Source organism: Trachypithecus francoisi, unplaced genomic scaffold, assembly GCF_009764315.1.
Source record: "Trachypithecus francoisi isolate TF-2019V2 unplaced genomic scaffold, Tfra_2.0 Lachesis_group10, whole genome shotgun sequence".
NCBI classification, from domain to species: Eukaryota; Metazoa; Chordata; class Mammalia; order Primates; family Cercopithecidae; genus Trachypithecus; species Trachypithecus francoisi.
This window is the reverse complement of record NW_022681455.1, coordinates 115,074,877-115,094,425: the sequence shown is the minus strand read 5'-3', so window position 1 is coordinate 115,094,425 and position 19,549 is coordinate 115,074,877. Positions and strand designations below refer to the sequence as shown.

Below are 19,549 nucleotides of genomic sequence, written 5' to 3'. Positions count from 1 at the left end.
TCTTCTAAAAATGCATTCAACTTGATATAACCTTTAAATAACTTCTAAACTATTTTTTTCACAGCAAACACATATTTTTATGCCTTTATAGCTTTCCATACAAAAACAGATCTTACTTTCTTTACATATTCTATATACAGAATTGCTTCTCTCCTTCCTTCCCTCTTTCCCTCCCTTTCTCCCTTCTTTTTTTCTTTTGAGTTGGGGTTGCTGTGTTACCCAGGCTGGTCTCAAACTCCTGGCTTCCAGAGATCCTCCTACCTCAGCCTCCAAGTAGCTGGGGTTACAGGCCTAAGCCACCATGCCCAGCTCAAGTTTAATTTTTCTTACAATTAGTTGCTTAAGCTTTGTCTTTTATAAAGAATTTTTAGGGCTAGGCTCAGTGTCTCATGCCTGTAATCCCAGCATTTTGGGAGGCTGAGGTGGGCAGATCATTTGAGGTCAGCAGTTCGAGACCAGCCTTACCAACATGGTGAAACCCTGTCGCTACTAAAATACAAAAATTAGCTAGGTGTGGTGACAGGCACCTGTAATCTCAGCTGCTCAGGAGGCTGAGGCAGGAGAGTCGTTTGAACCCAGGAGGCGGAGGTTGCAGTGATCTGAGATTGCACCACTGCACTCCAAACTGGGTGGCAGAGCGAGACTCCCTACCAAAAAAAAAAAAAAAGTTTTTAGAAAGAGGTAATAAGAATATTGAAATCTTTTTGGAAGCTCTTGTACATTAGTAGGCATCCCTAGATAAGCCTGATTTGGGAGTCCTCGTTTTCAAATTCACTATTTAAAGTACAGTGTGGTTAATTTGGACTGTTCCACTGTAATTTTAAATTACCTTTAGTAAGATTTCACCATTTCTGTAAGCATTTGTTGCTTTTGGGGCCTAATGCTTCCTACATTTATAGGTAGGCAGAGCTGAAAGGTAGAGTACTCATTTCTTCAAGAATTAAGGATCTAGTGTTTACACTGAATTTTGGCTTTGGCTCTCAGATTTCCTTGATCAACTTAACCAATGACTATTTTTTACCTAAACAAGCAAGAAAACGAAGCAAAGGGGATAGAACAAAAAAATGCCTGCAAGTTTTTGAGCACCGTAGTTCATACTCCCTGGAGCATTGCCATTCATGGCCAGTTTCTGTCTTCCTAGTCAAACATCTGAGGCCTCTAACTGGATCCAAGCCAGTTAATTACCAGAGCCAATGCTGTCGTCAACCCAGTCCAGTTTCTGTCACAACTTCTGAACTCAGTTCGGATAAAAACATTTGCTCAAACTTGGATAACCCAAAATCCAAATCCATGGAGCTTCAAAATCCAAGAGAAAACGTACCCGCTGTTCCCAGTTGCTGCAAGAGAGTACTGGGCACAGTGGGTTTGTGGGTGCCTTACGTAGTCACTTGGTGCTCCTGGCGATCTCTGGAAGCTCTGCTTCAGATCTCACTTCTGACACCATCTGTTAAAATAAAAACTTTAGACAAATTAAACTTAACAGAGTTTAATTGAGCAAAGAACAATGTACTAATCAGGCAGCCCACAAGCCAGAACAGGTTCAGAGCAACTCATGCCGCCACTTGGTCAGAAGGATTTACGGACAGAAAAAAGGAAAGTGACATATAGAAAATGAAAATGAGGTTCGGAAACAGCTGGATTGGTTCCAGCTTGGTGGTGTTTGCCTTTACCTGAACATAGTTTAAGCAGTTGGCCTGAGTGGTTGAAGTATGGCTGCTGTGATTGGCTTAGACTTGTCTGCTGTTACAAGAGTAGGTTGCAGTGTACACGTCTAGTTAGGTTACAGTTCCCTATGTACTGAGAAACCATTATGCCCAACTTAAAATATGTTAGGAGGTGGCTTTAGGCTAAACCTAATTTTTTTTTTTTTTTTTTTAAGAGACAAGGTTTCACCATATTGCCCAGGCTGATTTGGAACTCCTGAACTCAAGTGGTCCTCCCCACTTGGCTGCCCAAAATGCTAGGATTACAGGCATGAGCTACCAGGCCCAGCCTAGGCTAAACTTAATTTGACAGATGTATAATATCTCTGTGGAGATATAGAAAGCAATTTATTATAAGGAATTGGCTTGTGCTGTTATGGGGCTGACAGGTCCCAATATCTGCAGTCAGCAAGCTGGAGACTCAGGAGAGCTGATGACATGGTTCTAGTCCAAATACTGGCAGGCTCAAGACCCAGTGTTTCAGTTCAGGTTTAAAGGTAGGAAAAAACTAAAGTCCCAGGCTGGACGTAGTGGCTCATGCCTGTAATCCCAGCACTTTGGAATGCTGAGGCAGGGAGATCATCTGAGGTTAGGAGTTCAAGACCAGCCTGGCCAACATGGTGAAACCCATCTCTACAAAAATACAAAAATTCACTAGGCTTGATGGCAGGCGTCTGTAATTCTAGCTACTCAGGGGGAGGCTGTGGTGGCAGAATCTCTTGAACCTGGGAGGCGGAGGTTGCAGTGAGCTGAGATCGTGCCATTGCACTCCAGCCTGGGTGACAGAGACTCCGTCTCAAAAAAAAAAAAAAGACAAAAACTGAGCAGTTAGGAGGAAATCCCCCCTTTCTTGGAGTCTGGAGTCCTGGTGGAGCTTCAGCCTTTTTTGTTCTATTCAGAACTTCAACTGATGGAACGGGACCCACCCACGTTGGGAAGGACAGTCTGCTTTGCTAGTCTGCCTGTCCAAATGCTAATCTCATCCAAAAACAGCACTGTAGACACACCCAGAACAATGTTTGGCCAAATGCATGTGGCCCAGTCAAGTTAACACAAAAAATTAACCATAACCCTCATCAAATACCTGTAGTACAATCTGAATAAAATGTGACCCATTGTTCTTTTTTTTTTTTTTTTGAGACGGAGTCTCGCTCTGTCGCCCAGGCTGGAATGCAGTGGCTGGATCTCAGTTCACGGCAAGCTCCACCTCCCAGGTTCACGCCATTCTCCTGCCTCAGCCTCCTGAGTAGCTGGGACTACAGGCGCCCGCCACCTCACCCGGCTAGATTTTTGTATTTTTTTAGTAGAGACGGGGTTTCACCGTGTTAGCCAGGTTGGTCTCGATCTCCTGACCTCGTGATCTGCCCGTCTCGGCCTCCCAAGTGCTGGGATTACAGGCTTGAGCCACTGCACCCGGCCTTGTTGATTCTTTAGCTGTGACAGATTGCACTTTATAAAGTAAGCTATTAACTATAGGGGAAAATGAGAAGGCATATAGGAACTCTGTGTGCTGTTTTCTCAACTTTTCCATAAATCTAAAATTCTCTAGTAGTTTATTTTTTAAAATAATAAATTCAAAATAAAATTATGTTTTAGGCATGTTACATTTTAGGTGACAGTGGACATTCAAAGTGAATACACTAAGAAACTGAAAATGCATATGTCAGAAGGCTGAAGATGAAAAATGAAGTCTTCATCAATAGAGACATGATATGAAGATGTCTCTGTGGGAATTTGTAATGAAGAAAAAGCAGGCAAAGAATTAAGTTCTGAGAATTTCTAGAATTAAAAGGGAAGAAGAGATCCAAGACTATCTGGATATTTCATGATCTAAAATTAAGATGAGAGTGGTTTGAGGAGGAGAGAGCCTGGCCTAAAAAGGACAGAGGATTAAGGAAGAGTTATATTTTTATTTAACTATATTTGTATTATCCCTCCCCCGCATCACCCCTCCTCCCCTACCCCCACCCCCACCTTTTCTAGAGATAGGATCTCGCTCTGTCACTCAGGCTGGAGTGCAGGGGCAAGATCATAACTTGCTACAGCCTCAAACTCCTGGGCTCAACCGATCCTCCTGCACTCAGGCTCCTGAGTAGCTTGGACTACAACTGCCCACCACCATGCCCAGCTAAGTTATGTTTTTAAACAGCAGAAAGTCTAAAGATGGGGTAAAAAGAATTACTTTTGATAGTAAAAGTCATATGAAGCAGGAAGTAAGGAAATGTACTCAGATACCTCGTTTAAAAAATAAAAGGCGAGGCCCTGTGACTCACGCCTGTAATCCCTGCACTTTAGGAGGCTGTGGCAGGAAGACCGCTTGAAGCCAGGAGTTCATGACCAGCCTGGGCAACATAGCAGAGCCCTTCTTTACAAAATTTAAAAAATGAGCCACACATAGTGGGATGCACCTGTAGTCGCAGCTACTTAGGAGGCTGAGGTGGGAGGATTGCTTGAGCCCAGTTCTGGGATGCAGTGAGCTATGTCTGTGCAACTGCATTCCAGCCTTGGTGACGGAGTGAGGCCCCCCCTCTAGGAAAAAATAAAAAGTAAAAAGAAGATGTACAGTCTGTGACAATATAGGTAATAGGATTAGGTTAAAATTTTATTTTATTGTAAGCCATATTTAAATGTTTGAAGACAGATTGAAATATTTATCTGCCCTTCTCTTTTCTTCTGACTATTATAATCCACCATGGAACTTGTAGGGTCAAAATAGTTAATATAGGAAACTTTCCGCAACCTTTGGGGGTAAGAAACAAGTTACAAAAATATTTTAAAGCCAAAAATAAAATTGGAGATTCTTCACATTTTCTAAAAATGTCTTAAGGTTCTCAAGTCCTGAAATTTACAAATGTGTATCCATGGAAACATGGGTGAAAGCCATGCAGGTTAAAGTCACACTCAAATGTTGTATAGCAGGTGCTCAGAGAGTTAACAAATATTATAAAATCCTAAATTATACTTAACCTTTTTGGTATAATCTTCAATAATATAGTTCAAACATTTTGGCACACACTTTCATTTTATTATCCATTATTCGTAATTGAGCACATGGAAGGCTGGCTTAACACCTGAAAGCAATCTGTTACATTGAGATGCTTCTTTTTGTTGATACTAACACTTGCATTTTCCCCTGAATCCAATAAAATACTCTAATAATTTCACAGAGATGCATCAACGTGGTGATACTGCCAAAAGTGAAATGTTGGTGAGGCAGTACTACCTTCACTCAGTAGCTCCAAAGTTTGTGAGCTGGTGAACACAAAATATAAAATCCACATTGAAAAGGCTCTTAGGTACATAAGTATATAATATATGAAAATCAGACTGTGAAAGTTGAAGACCATCTGTGAATAAAAACGCAAATATTTAAAATTCTTTACCTACAGTTTCAGGGTTTTACTGCTTTCCTTATTGTGTGTCTAACATTTAAAATTTTTCTATTTTGTTCAGCATATGTTCTTCACAAATGACTAGTATGTCTTCTATAAAAAAGGACTCATTATCCCCTCAGCACAATCTTCAAGACAGGACACTTTCTATGGCCAGGCGTGGTGGCTCACGCCTGTAATCCCAGCACTTTGGGACCTGAGGCCGATGGATCACTTGAGCCCCAGAGTTCAAGACCAGCCTAGAAAGCACGGTGAAACCCCGACCCTACCAAAAAAAAAGACACACAGGACACTTGCTGCTTCCAGATAGCTGCATGAGACTTCTTTCAGATGCTTCTGAGATATGGTCTTTTGACCATGTTCTTTTTTTTTTTTTTTTTGAGACGGAGTCCCACTCTGTCGCCCAGGCTGGAGTGCAGTGGCGAGATCTCAGCTCACTACAAGCTCCGCCTCTCGGGTTCACGCCATTCTCCTGCCTCAGCCTCCTGAGTAGCTGGGACTACAGACGCTCACCACCACGCGGGCTAAATTTTTTGTATTTTTAGTAGAGACAGGGTTTCACCGTGTTAGCCCGGATGGTCTCCATCTCCTGACCTCGTGATTCACCCGCCTCGGCCTTCCAAAGTGCTGGGATTACAGGCGTGATCCACTGCCGCCGGCCTGACCATGTTCATTAGCCTCCTTTGCTTCCTGTTACCTGCTCAGTCTCAAAGCTCCTGACTCAGGCTTTTGGTCTGTTTTCCTGAAATCTTCTGCATCTGGACTAGTATCTGAATTAACCATGCCCAGAATTTTGGTGTACTAGTATCTGCAAATTATACTCACTTCCACCTACTCACACTCTTGGGCTAAGTGGTCACCCATAAATAAGCCTATACTCTGGTTCCTCCCCAGACCTAAAGAGAGCTTCTTGCCTATTTTGCTATCTAAAGACCTCTATGATTAAAATATTCCTTTAATTGAGTCTCACAGCTTTACTTCGGCACTTACTATTATATAGTAATGGATAAGCAGGAAATAAAGATCTACAAAAATCAAACAAATCATATGTAGTTACACAAAAATTTGTAATATTCGAGGTAAGGATTTACAAAGCTATTGAATCAAAGGTCCTGGGTTTCTTCTGGTTTGCTCAGCTCTATATACAATGATTGTAACGACCACAAACTTTTTGCTAACCCCACACCAATTAGGGGTGCTGTTGAAACTGGTCAGTTGCAAAACTATAAAGATTCTTTCTGCTGTTTAATGTATGGGGAGTAAATCTTCCTCCTGCCAAATTATGAAGTGCTTCATTGTTCCTGAGCAGTGAAAATTAGAACATATTTTATTTATGAGAATGCAGTTAAATAATTGCTATATTATTTAAAAGCTATATTATTAGAGTTGTTTTTATCAACCAACATATGGAAATAGCCTGTAAACAGACTGTTACACAGTTTCAGCTATTCTCTTACTTATTGGCTAAAGACTATTAGGTTGTAATAATAATATTATTTTATATATTTTTATTACTAATAATATTTATTATATATTTGAGACAGAGCAAGACCCTGTCTCAAAATTATGTATATGTAAAATATTATTATTATTATTCCAACCTGCCACCCAGGTTGGAATGCAGTAGTACTATTCTAGCTCACTGCAGCCTCTGATGCCTGGACTTAAGCATTCCTCACACCTATGCCTCCCCAGTAGCTGGGACTACAGGCATGAACCACCACGCTCAGCTATTTTAATTTATTTGTAGAGGCATTGTCTCACCAGGTTGTCCCAGAGTGTAATAGATTATTTTGTGTATAATCTGTGTACTTCATACAAAAGTTGGTTTAAATAAAAGTGTTTGGGTTAGCCCCAAACAAAACCAAAAACTTTATGGAGAAAGGTCCATTTTTCCTAGTCAAAGAACTTTGAACTTTCTAGTAAATTATTTAAAGTTGTGATTTATTATAAAATGGTAAGATAATCAATAGGTACTTACTGTTGTCTGTTTCCAACACCTAACTATATATCTTATTGTAAAGTAATGGATTTTTCCTGTAGGACTATTTTACTTTGTTATAGTAAGAGTAAGTAGGACATTTTGTGATTTAGGAACTTGTCATTAACTGTTAACTGTAATATAAAGTAGGTGAATTATCCTCATTAGCTGGCTGGGCACGGTGGCTCGTGCCTGTAATCCCAGCACTTTGAGAGTCTGAGGTGGGAGGATTGCTTGAGCCCAGGAGTTGGAGACTAGCTCAGGCAACATAGTGAGACCCTTCTCTACAAAAAAATTAAAAATTGGCCTGGTGTGATGGCATGTGCCTGTAGTCCCAGGGATTCAGGAGGCTGAGGCAGGAGGATTGCTTGAGCCCTGGAGAATGAGGCTACAGTGAGCCATGATCATGCCACTACACTTCAGCCTGGGTGACAGAGCGAGATCAAGACCCTGTCTCAAAAGAAAAAAAAAAAAAAAGATGAGTTATTACCAACTATAATTGTCTTTGTGTGACTTAGTGACTTGATTTTTCCACAGAAATCTTTTAAATCTTAGGCTAATTGTTCCCGAAATCCAGCGTATTTCTTTTCTTTCTTTCCTTTTTCTTTTTTTATTTAGAGACAGGGATCTCTCTCTGTTGCCCAGGCTGGAGCACAGTGGAGGAGTCACAGCTCACTATAGCCTTGAACTTGTGACTCAAGTGATCCTCCTGCCCCAGCCTCCCAAGCAGCTAGGACTACAGGCACACACCACCACACCTGGCCAATCTTTTAATTTTTTTTTTTTTTTTTTTTTTTGAGACAGAGTCTCGCTCTGTCGCCCAGGCTGGAGTGCAGTGGCCGGATCTCAGCTCACTGCAAGCTCCGCCCCCTGGGTTTACGCCATTCTCCTGCCTCAGCCTCCCGAGTAGCTGGGACTACAGGCGCCCGCCACCACGCCCGGCTAGTTTTTTGTATTTTTTTAGTAGAGACGGGGTTTCACCGTGTTAGCCAGGATGGTCTCGATCTCCTGACCTCGTGATCCACCCATCTCGGCCTCCCAAAGTGCTGTGATTACAGGCTTGAGCCACCGCGCCCGGCCAATGTTTTTTTGTAGAGATGAGGTCTCTTTGTGTTGTCCAGGCTGGTCTTGCAGTCTTGCCTCAGCCTCCCAAAATGCTGGGATTATAGGTGAGAGCCACCACACCCAGCCCCGAATCCCATTTTAAATGTACTGATGGAGTTGACAAAGACAAGAAAACTTACATTAATTTTTAAGTTTTGTTTTTGTATAGTGAATCCTTTCACAACATGAATAATTGCCCAATTTTGTGTTTTGTCAGTCTGGGACAGACCACTAGACAAAGACAAGATTATAATTTGGGGAATTTGCTTTCTTGATCAGTTTTCAATGAAGGAAGTCACAGTTTGTAAACTTGTTTTTATTTTATTTTTTATTTTTATGTTTTTTTGTGAACTTGTTTTTAACACCACCATGGTGATCATTTGATCAGTTTGTGAGAATGGCCCATCTGGTTGGTATCTCCAGGTACAGTTACAACTGTTTTCCCCCCCGCCCCATTTCACCATGAAGTCTTATAAAATAAACTGAAGGCATTTATAACTTTTTATTATTTATTTATTTTAGAGACAGGGTTTTGCTCAGTCGCCCAGGCTGGAGTGCAGTGGTGGGATCATAGCTCATTGCAGCCTCAAACTCCTGGGTTCTGGCGATCCTCATTCCTCAGTCTCCCAAAGTGCTGGAACTATATAGGTGCATGCCACCACGTTTGACTGCAGTTATATCTTTTTATGTTAGTGTGTGATCTTTATTTGGGCATTTGTCAGTAGGTCCACTGTTGAACAGAGAACTAGTTAAAGTGACAAACAATGATGTCATTTGCTTTGCGAGTTGAGGAAATGATTATTAATAAGATACATCCACTAAAATGTAATTTTATGCATGCACTTTACCAAAGTTCCTTTCTATACAGTAGTTCTTTTCTTGACTGTTCATTTTCATCATGATTTAATGAAGTCCCATCTGCTCAATTTAAGTAACCATCTCATATTTAGCCAGAATATATTGAGAAAAGTGCTGGAATCCCTGTCATTTATTTTTTATTTTTATTTTTATTTTTATGTTTTTTTGTGAACTTGTTTTTAACACCACCATGGTGATCATTTGATCAGTTTGTGAGAATGGCCCATCTGGTTGGTATCTCCAGGTACAGTTACAACTGTTTTCCCCCCGCCCCATTTCACCATGAAGTCTTATAAAATAAACTGAAGGCATTTATAACTTTTTATTATTTATTTATTTTAGAGACAGGGTTTTGCTCAGTCGCCCAGGCTGGAGTGCAGTGGTGGGATCATAGCTCATTGCAGCCTCAAACTCCTGGGTTCTGGCGATCCTCATTCCTCAGTCTCCCAAAGTGCTGGAACTATATAGGTGCATGCCACCACGTTTGACTGCAGTTATATCTTTTTATGTTAGTGTGTGATCTTTATTTGGGCATTTGTCAGTAGGTCCACTGTTGAACAGAGAACTAGTTAAAGTGACAAACAATGATGTCATTTGCTTTGCGAGTTGAGGAAATGATTATTAATAAGATACATCCACTAAAATGTAATTTTATGCATGCACTTTACCAAAGTTCCTTTCTATACAGTAGTTCTTTTCTTGACTGTTCATTTTCATCATGATTTAATGAAGTCCCATCTGCTCAATTTAAGTAACCATCTCATATTTAGCCAGAATATATTGAGAAAAGTGCTGGAATCCCTGTCATTTATTTTTTTATTTTTATTTTTTGAGATGGAGTCTCATTCTGTTGCCCAGGCTGGAGTGCATTGGTGCAGTCTGCTCACTGCAACCTCTGCTTCCTGGGATCAAGTGATTGTCCTACCTCAGCCTCCCGAGTACCTGGATTACAGGCACCTACCTCTGCGCCCAGCTAATTTTTGTATTTTTAGTAGAGATGGGGTTTCGCTATGTTGACCAGGCTGGTCTCGAACCCCTCAACACTCGAGTGATCTGCCCACCTCGGCCTCCTAAAGTGCTGGGATTACAGGCGTGAGTCATCGCGCTCCCTCCCATTTATTGAGGAAATCTGTCTTAACTCATTTTATAACAAAGTAGGGTTTAAATAAATAATTCTGAGGAATTGTACACATTGTTATTTTTTTCAAGACTGATTTTGTACTAAAGGTAATTTCCTAGTTATCTCCCATAGATGACTATATTTTGTGTTGTACCTGGTTCTTAAGTACTCAGTCACTGAGATTTACTTCAGCCATGGTTGACAATGTTGAATGCCTATGCTTTGGTTGAGAATTTTAAATAATTTCGTAACTCTAGATTGACAAATTGTATTTTTGTATATGTGAGTTGTGCTATTGTCAGATAGCTACTTCTGTTAAATAACTGTTTAGCAAATTATGAAATGTGGATATGCAGTGAAAGTTCAGCTTTTAGAAGTCACAAGAAGACCAAAATGATAGCAGAATACAATAACTGAAGTTGCAACTACTATGAAGTCTATACTATTTTAAAGAATGTTCCAGAAAATTGCCATTTATTTATCTAATATGTACTGTTAAGCTAGAATCTGTCAGAATGGTCGAATTTTGAAGAAAGTAGTAGCCGGGCGTGGTGGTGTGCACCCATGATTCCAGCTCCTTGGGAGGCTAAAACAGGAGCAGCACTTGACCCCAGGAGTTCAAGACCAGCATGGGCAACGTAGTGAGACCCTGTCTTTAAAAACATTTTTTTTTTTTTTTTTTTTTGAGACGGAGTTTCGCTCTTGTTACTGGGGTTGGAATGCAGTGACATGATCTCAGCTCACTGCAACCTCCACCTCCCAGGTTCGAGTGATTCTTCTGCCTCAGCCTTACGAGTAGCTGAGATTTCAGGCACCCGCCGCCATGCCCAACTAATTTTTTGTATTTTTAGTAGAGGCAGGGTTTCGTCATGTTGGCTAGGCTGGTCTCAAACTTCTGACCTCAGGTGATCCATCTGCCTCGGCCTCCCAGAGTGCAGGGATTACAAGTGTGAGCCACTGTGCCTGGCCAAAACAAGTTGTTTTTTTAAACAAAAGAAGTAAAATAAGGGCCTGTGCCACAACTGAACTTCAACATAAATTGTTTCCAAAACTAGGGAAGACAGTCGGAATCAAACCACGGGTTAAACACTGGCTTAAGCAAAAGGACCTGCATCTTTTTTTTTTTTCTGTCTGTAAGTTGATTCAATGCAATATAATCCTCTCCAATTTTACTGAGGTCACTGACCACACCCACTACCAAATCCGCCTCTAAACTGGAATTTGATTGCTGACCCAGCCCCGGCCTCGGCTTTCTCATGGGACCAGGGGGCACACAACACTCTGTGTGGTCTTTTGGCTTCCCCTTTTGTGAACCTTGCGGGTCGCTCACCCTTCAGACCTTTAGGTCAAAGCCTGCCAGTCTCTGGACAGCTGTGGTGTAGGGTGGCAGGCACAATCTAGTGGGGCAGATGGAGGTAATCAGAGATACTGGATACGCTTGTTGGTAAGGTACCAGTAGAAATGTCTTCAGACAAACTGTTCCTTCATGTAGCCTCAAGACCTGAAAGACTACATGGCCTTCATGATGTGAAGGTTGGGCATATTCTTGTCTGCCAGTTCTGGGTGCTTAGGCAGGTGGATATCCTTCTTGGCCACCATGACTCCCTCCTTAAAAAGGAGTTCATAGATGGCAATCCCATTCTTCTTAGGTATCAGAATCTTGGTGGCTGCAGGGCCCATGGCCAGGACTGGAGGGACCTGCAACTTAACAGAGATCACATCTTCCAAGTCAAGACACTTGAAGGAAGAGATGCTAATATGTCTTGTAGAAGACAATATTGATGGTGTCTCCAGAAAATGTTGGATGTGCTTTTGATTACTCAGAAATTTTTTTTTTTTTTTTGAGACGGAGTCTTGCTCTGCCGCCCCGGCTGGAGTGCAGTGGCCGGATCTCAGCTCACTGCAAGCTCCACCTCCTGGGTTCACGCCATTCTCCTGTTTCAGCCTCCCGAGTAGCTGGGACTCCAGGCGCCCGCCACCTCGCCCGGCTAGTTTTTTGTATTTTTTAGTAGAGACGGGGTTTCACCGTATTAGCCAGGATGATCTCGATCTCCTGACCTCGTGATCCACCCGTCTCGGCCTCCCAAAGTGCTGTGATTACAGGCTTGAGCCACTGCGCCCGGCCTCAGAAAAAATTTTATATAACCTATTTTCCACATCCCCCAAACTAGGTTATAGCAGTGGGGCTTAAAGGGTATACAAACTTCAAACTTTTTAGATTAAACTTAACTCTTCAGTAGGAAAGGTGAAGGACTGGTAGGAAAGGAAAAACTAGAAAGATGTTTGCTGTTTTATTCTCTTTATAATTAACTCCCTATTCTAGACTACCTTCTGTTGTGTCTACTTGGACTAATGGGAAAGATGTTTAAGAATCTGCAGGTGCAAAAAGTGTCTTAAAAAAGATACCTTGCCCGCTTCCCTTCTCTTTCTTCTCCCCAGTAATTCTCCTTGTGCATTTGAAATGGGCTATATGACATCATCATAGCCTTTGGTAATGACACCTAAAGACAGGTTTCCCTCCCCCCATACACTGACACGCACACCTGTACACAAATTAGCCAACTAACACTTTAAAGTTGTATTTTCTTTTATTTAAAAAAAAAAAAAGATAATAAGGGCTGGGCATGGTGGCTCATCCCAGCACTTTGGGAGGCTGAGGTGGACAGATTGCTTGAGCTCAGGAGTTTGAGACCAGCATGGGCAACATGGCAAGACCCCCATCTCTACTAAAATAAATAAATAAATAAATAAAGTAACCAGACGTGGTGGTGTGCCCGTGTGGTCCCAAGCTATTTGGGAGGCTGAGATAGGATGATTGCTTGAGCTGACGGGGGCATTGGGGGTAAGGTTGCCGTGAGGTGAAATTACACCACTGCCCTCCACCCTGGGTGACAGAACGAGACCTTGTCTCAAAAAATAAATAAATAAAATTAGATATAGCACTTGAAGGAATGAAAAGATACAATTCTGTAAAATCCCAAAAGCATTTCTTAGTTCCCTCTGTCATAGGTCTATGATTTTTTTTTTTTTTTTTTGAGACGGAGTCTCGCTTTGTCGCCCAGGCTGGAGTGCAGTGGCCAGATCTCAGCTCACTGCAAGCTCCGCCTCCCGGGTTTACGCCATTCTCTCGCCTCAGCCTCCCGAGTAGCTGGGACTACAGGCGCCCGCCATCTCGCCCGGCTAATTTTGTATTTTTTTAGTAGAGACGGGGTTTCACCGTGTTAGCCAGGATGGTCTCGATCTCCTGACCTCGTGATCCGCCCGTCTCGGCCTCCCAAAGTGCTGGGATTACAGGCTTGAGCCACCGCGCCCGGCCGGTCTATGATTAATTTATGACTTTTAGTTATTAGTATTCCAGAAAATTAGAGCAGAATGTAAGACAGAAAGAATTGTTAAACTGCTTTTCAGTAATAATGATCTATATTTTGGCATACTTCGGCTTTCTCATATCAGAAACCCAAGTAATCTTACCCCAGTGGTTCTGAAACTTGAGCATGCCTTAGATCACCTGGAAACCTGGTTAAAATGCGGATTCCTTGGTCCCAGTTGCAGGTTTTGATTCAGTAGGTCTAGAGTGGGGCTCACAAATTTGCATTTCAGACAAGTGATGCTGATACTGATGCATTTTGAAAGCCACAGTAGCTCATATGGATGTTTTTACATATTTAGGTTGGCCAGGCCAAAGCCCTCTTCAAGTGAATGTTATTTGTTTACAATTCACCTTGCTTTAGGCAGTTTGTGTTAATTATTGTTGTGCAAGGTACAGGAGGGCAGGAAAATGGAGTTTTCACTTACTATTTTAGGTTCAACTTAGTCCCTATCTTAAAAACTTACTGCTTTATATGAAGCAGTTCATAAAACCCATTTTGCCAGCTCAGGACTAATGAAAACCTATTTTTATTACCTATAATTAACCTAATTCGGGAAAAAGAAGCAGGCTTAGGGGAAAGGCTAGCACTGAGACAAGGAAGCTCAAAAATTGCGTTCCCGAAATTAGTATTACCAACCCCCGTATAGCATTTGAAATTGTTGTTAGAATTCTTGAACCTCGTTGCTCAGATCTAGGGCTGAGTCTGGAAGGGTTAAGTAAGTTGTCCGTTAGATTCAACATGCATGATATTTCCAGGGTTGCTCTAACTTCAAACATTAGATCAGCTTATTTGATAGGCTGGAGGTGTGTCATTGTGCAAAACTTGAAATAGTGGCTAGAGAGGAATAAGAGATTCCATCCCACTGATACTGCCTCTCAGCTTCTCACCTCTACTGCCCTTGTTTGGCATTATCAAAACATAGTATTCCAAAAGCTGTTTCTGTACATTTCACCTTTATATTTATAGTATCACTAAAAAAAAGGTTTCATTTAAATCTCTAAACATTTTTTTCAGAAGATTGCTGCCAAGCTTGTCCCCCTCTTGACTTTTGAGTCTTTGTCTTATTTCAAACACTGAGAACAGTTACCTAATTGAGTCTTAAGATTATAAAATCCAGTATTAAAAAAATATTACAATTGAAAAATATTCTCTTTAATTTAAAAAATTATGTTTTAAATTTAGAGTTTATCATGCTTCATGGCCCAAAATAGCACATTGAGTTTCTGGCATCTTCTCTCCTGCCCGTGCCAATGAAAGCCACACCATATGGTATGACTGCTGTTACTCTAGGAAACCCACACACGGCGGAGACATTGCCAGGCATGAAGCTGAGGCGCTGCTCTCATATGCTTATCTTTGTAAGCCAACATATTGACCAGGATATATTAGGATTCCAGTATATCATGGTATCCTATCAATTGAGACTTCAAGCTCTTTCTCCAACAGCTTCAGCATAGTTGGCCATATTATGAAAACACATATTCTAAGTATTATGGACTGTCTTACTCAGCTTCAGAAGAAGCTTTTGAATGACTACTGCAAGAAAGGACAGTACCTTTTAAATGCAATCAATAAATATTTTTGTGCCCCTTAAATTCTAGCACCCCTCCACCACTGTGCCCTTTCTTTTTATATTATTTTTATTTTAGAGATGAGATCTTGCTCTGTTGCTCAGGCTGGAGTGCAATACTGTGATCATGGCTCATTGCAGCCTCAACTTTCCCCGGCTCAAGCAAACTTTTCCTCTCAACCTCCCAAGTAGCTGGGAGTACGGGTGCTCACCAGCACGCCTGACTAATTTTTTTTTTTTTTTCTTTTTGACACAGATGGGGTTTTGCTATGTTGCCCAGGCTGGTCTTGAACACCTGGACTTGAGTGATCCTCCTGCCTTAGCCTCTTGCAATGGTGGGATTACAGGCATGAGCCACCACACTCAGCCCCTTTTCCTGTTGTTTATTGTCCATTTTATAGAACAGTCATTTAGTTCATTATGAATTCATCCAAATGTTTCTTAAAGTTATAAAATTACTATTAAGGCTTTTTAGTATAAAATTAGCAAATTCTCCTAAAAATAAAAGGTGCACAGATTTTGTTCACCAGCTTTGTCTAGTCATACTTGAAACAAATATTGAACATGCTATTCCAGCTGTACTGGTCACTATGTATAAAAAGATGGAGAAGACAAAATTCTACCTGCAAGGAACATGTAAATAGGTACATGTACAGTACAGTACTTTACTAGAGAGATCGAAAGTACACTATGGTCATATCTTGAAGTGACTCATAAAATTAAACTTTCCAAAGACTCAAAAGGAAACTATTAAATTTTTACAGAAGTGCTTATTAGTGTTATTGCCTGATCCATCAAGAAATGCTTAAAGCTCAGAGAGAAATATATAAGATTGATTCACTGAACCAACATTGGTTCCTTTGCTAATTGGCAAATGACTGAAAAATTAAATGTTGTTTGGTACTGAAAAATTAAATGTTGTTTGGTATTATTATTATTTTGGTGATGGAGTCTCGCTCTATCACCCAGGCTGGTGTGCAGTGAGGTGATCTCAGCTCACTGCAACCTCCGCCTCCTGGGTTCAAGTGATTCTCCTGCCTCAGCCTCCTGAATATCTGGGATTACAGTTGCCTGCCACCATGTCCAGCTAATTTTTCTATTTTTAGTAGAGACGAGGTTTCACCATATTGGCCAGGCTGGTCTCGAACTCCTAACCTCAAGTGATTCACCTGCCTCGGCCCTGCAAAGTGCTGGGATTACAGGCATGAGCTAGTGTACCTGGCCCTGTTTGGTATTATTTCTAAGAATTGATCATCCAGTAGTCTTACAGGAATTTTTAGAGATTTGAGATTTAAATTGAGGCTAAAAGGCCTGAAAAATTGTCCACAGTGGAAGTTGTTTGGGAGAAGCTGTTGATGTCAATTTGACCCCAGTAAGCTGTTTTTGGAAGCCTAGAGGTCAGATTTCTGTCAACCAAATAACATGGAATGCCAGTGAATGCCTAGAATTGTGTGGTAGACCAAGCTGTGGTTACTGCCTTCAAAGAACTCTCTTAAATATAAGTGTCTAGACTGTTATCTTAAGAAGAAAACTTCTGCCAGAGACTGCAGAGGTTTTGTGATCAACCAAGGATTTTTCATTTGAATTCAGATATTTTCAGGAAGAATTTAAAGATAGCTATAATTTGGAGCCAAATTTATGCCAGCAAAATCGTTTATGCCATTGCCTGCTCTCTTGGTTGTGGTTGTACCAAGTAAGAATTGGAACACAGGTTCAGAATACTTCTTTTCTGGCGTCCTATGGCAGATAGTTTTAGAATGCAGAGCAGCTAAAGTGCTCGCTGTGAGTCAGGTTCTCACCCAGAAATAGATATTGACTATTGACTTTACAAAAAAAAAAAATTAGTTGGGCTTGATGGCACATGCCTGTTATCCCAGCTACTCAGGAGGCTGAGGCAGGAGAACTGCTTGAACGTGGAGGTGGAAGTTGCAGTGAGCTGAGATCCAGCCATTCTACTCCAGCCTGGGCGACAGAGTGAGACTCCATCTCAAAACAAACAACTTTGGATTTTTTATTTCTGAATTCTTCTGTTCTGAGAATGCTGTTTTAAGCCATCATTAGTGGATTAAATGAATACTTTATATCAAAAGGATACAGCTTTTGGTATCAGAGACAGTTGAAATGATGTCTCTATGGAAGTGGGAAATTTTCACAGATGTCAGCGTTGTGAGTTGGTGATTATGCTATCAGAGTTTGTCAGAGGGGTTTGGAAAGATAGGACTCTAATTTTTATGGGAGAAAGGTTGAAAAAATGTATTTTTTCTCTCTTCATCATAGCTCAAATTCAAAGCATTTTCATTCAAAGCATTTTCATGCAATTAATTATTGGCTGCTTCCAAAATATAGCACAAATTAACTGGTAGAACAGGAATTAGAATGAACAATTCCATAGTCTTACCCTATGAGTTGTTTCCTCACTATTCCAAAAGAATGCTAAATGTGAAAAAATATATATATTTTGTCATAAATAGAAACTGAGCCTTAAGCCAATCCCCAGATGCAAGACACTTTTGTTGTGTCTGATCTATTTTGGAGGCAATTACTTATGTAAGCTAGATCTGCTCAATCTTAAATTCTAAAGCAAAATGTGATTAGTCATCTTTGGAAAAAGGATCTACTCTTCATTTTTTCTGTTTTTGTTTTCCTGAGCTTTAAAGACAGAATGTATAATTTTATTAAATAAGCTATTGGTGAAGTAAGGAAAAGATTGATGAGGTGGTTTACATTTATAGAAATTGTTTTTGTTTAATTGAGGCGCTACCTCTACACCTCCCTTGGAGGCAAGGGAGCACAACGAAACCAGAAGAGTTTGGGAATTTGTTATGGTCCAAAATGGTATAATAAAATACTGTCTTAAACTAGGGAAGTCAACTTCCTATTTTTATGCACCATTTCTTTGTTCTGGAAGCCGGGGCAATTCTGGCAACGAGTTGAGCAAATTATTTTGCTAGGTCTAGTGTTGTGATCCTTTGCTCGTTAAGTCTTTGGGGAAGGAAGGCTTCTCTCTCTTATCAAACTTTATTAAAATGGTGGGTCCAGATTATCGCATGTTACCCCCTTCTAGTCACAGATCCTTTTTTGTGTGTGTGTGAAATGGAGTCTCAGTCTGTCACCCAGGATGAAGTACAGTGGCATGATCTCAACTCACTGCAACCTCCGCCTCCAGGGTTCAAGCGATGCTCCTGCCTCAGCCTCCCAGGTAGCTGGGATTACAGGTGCCTGTCATGCCTGGCTAACTTTTGTATTTTTAATAGAGACAGAGTTTCACTATGTTGGCCAAGCTGGTCTCAAACTCCTGACCTCAGGTGATCCACCTGCCTTGGCCTCCCAAAGTGCTGGGATTACCGGTGTAACCCACCACGCCCGGCCTAGTCAGGGATCCTTCTGGTCATAAATTCTTATGTTTGTTTATGGCCTACACTAAAGTTTCGGAAGTCTTAAGTCAAAGCCTTGTATTTTATTTAATTAATTAATTTTTTGAGACAGAGTCTTATTTTATGACCCAGGCTGCAGTGCTGTGGTGCGATCTCTGCTTATTGCAGTCTCTGTCTCCTAGACTCAAGGATCCTTCTACCTCAGCCCCCCACCCAAGGAAGTGGGACTACAGGCACATGCCACCATGCCTGACTAACTTTTGTATTTTTTGTGGAAATAGGGTTTCATCATGTTGCTCAGAATGGTCTGGAACTCCTGGACTCAAGCAATCTGCCCACCTCAGCCTCCCAAACTGCTGAGATTACAAGTGTGAGCTACAAAACCTTGTGTTTTAGATGTTAGATTTCTCAGTACTCTTCTGAAGAATAGTAATTATAATTATGAAATTTTCAAAGATACTATGGTAAGATCTGAGTGTCTTTGAAAGAATTATGGTAGTGTAGCTGAGGACTTCCTTTTATACTGCTTTGTACTACCTGTTCACAGGTGACTGTCAGGTGATTTCACTAACAAACTCAGACAAATGTGTGACATTTAAACAGAGTTATTGAAGTCTTTGATCTTGCGTTATTAAACTTGACCAGTTGGTGACATTTACTTTTACAAAATTAATCAACATGATTTTGATATGATGAGAGAATTATATTGACTGAAAGTGGTAGGCATGAAACATTTACTAAGTAAAACTTAGAAGAGAGATCTTAGTTGACCAATACCCTCTTGGTTTGTTTGCATATTAAAAGATGTCTGCATCTGAGCAGTTGAACTTAAATACAAAGTTGAACTTAAATGCAAAGGTTCTTTAGAACTTTAAAAGATGGCCGGGCGCGGTGGCTCAAGCCTGTAATCCCAGCACTTTGGGAGGCCGAGACGGGCGGATCACGAGGTCAGGAGATCGAGACCATCCTGGCTAACACGGTGAAACCCCGTCTCTACTAAAAAATATAAAAAATTAGCCGGGCGAGGTGGCGGGCGCCTGTAGTCCCAGCTACTCGGGAGGCTGAGGCAGGAGAAT

The 19,549-nt window shown here is 41.1% G+C and overlaps 1 protein-coding gene and 1 pseudogene across 2 annotated transcripts in view; one reads left to right on the top strand and one right to left on the bottom strand.

The window, feature by feature from the left end:
• Positions 1-19,549, top strand: part of GLG1 (golgi glycoprotein 1) — a 154,638-nt gene that overhangs the window by 34,084 nt on the left and 101,005 nt on the right. The gene's annotated exons all lie outside the window — the stretch shown is intronic.
• LOC117088043 lies at positions 11,328-11,926 on the bottom strand (annotated as a pseudogene).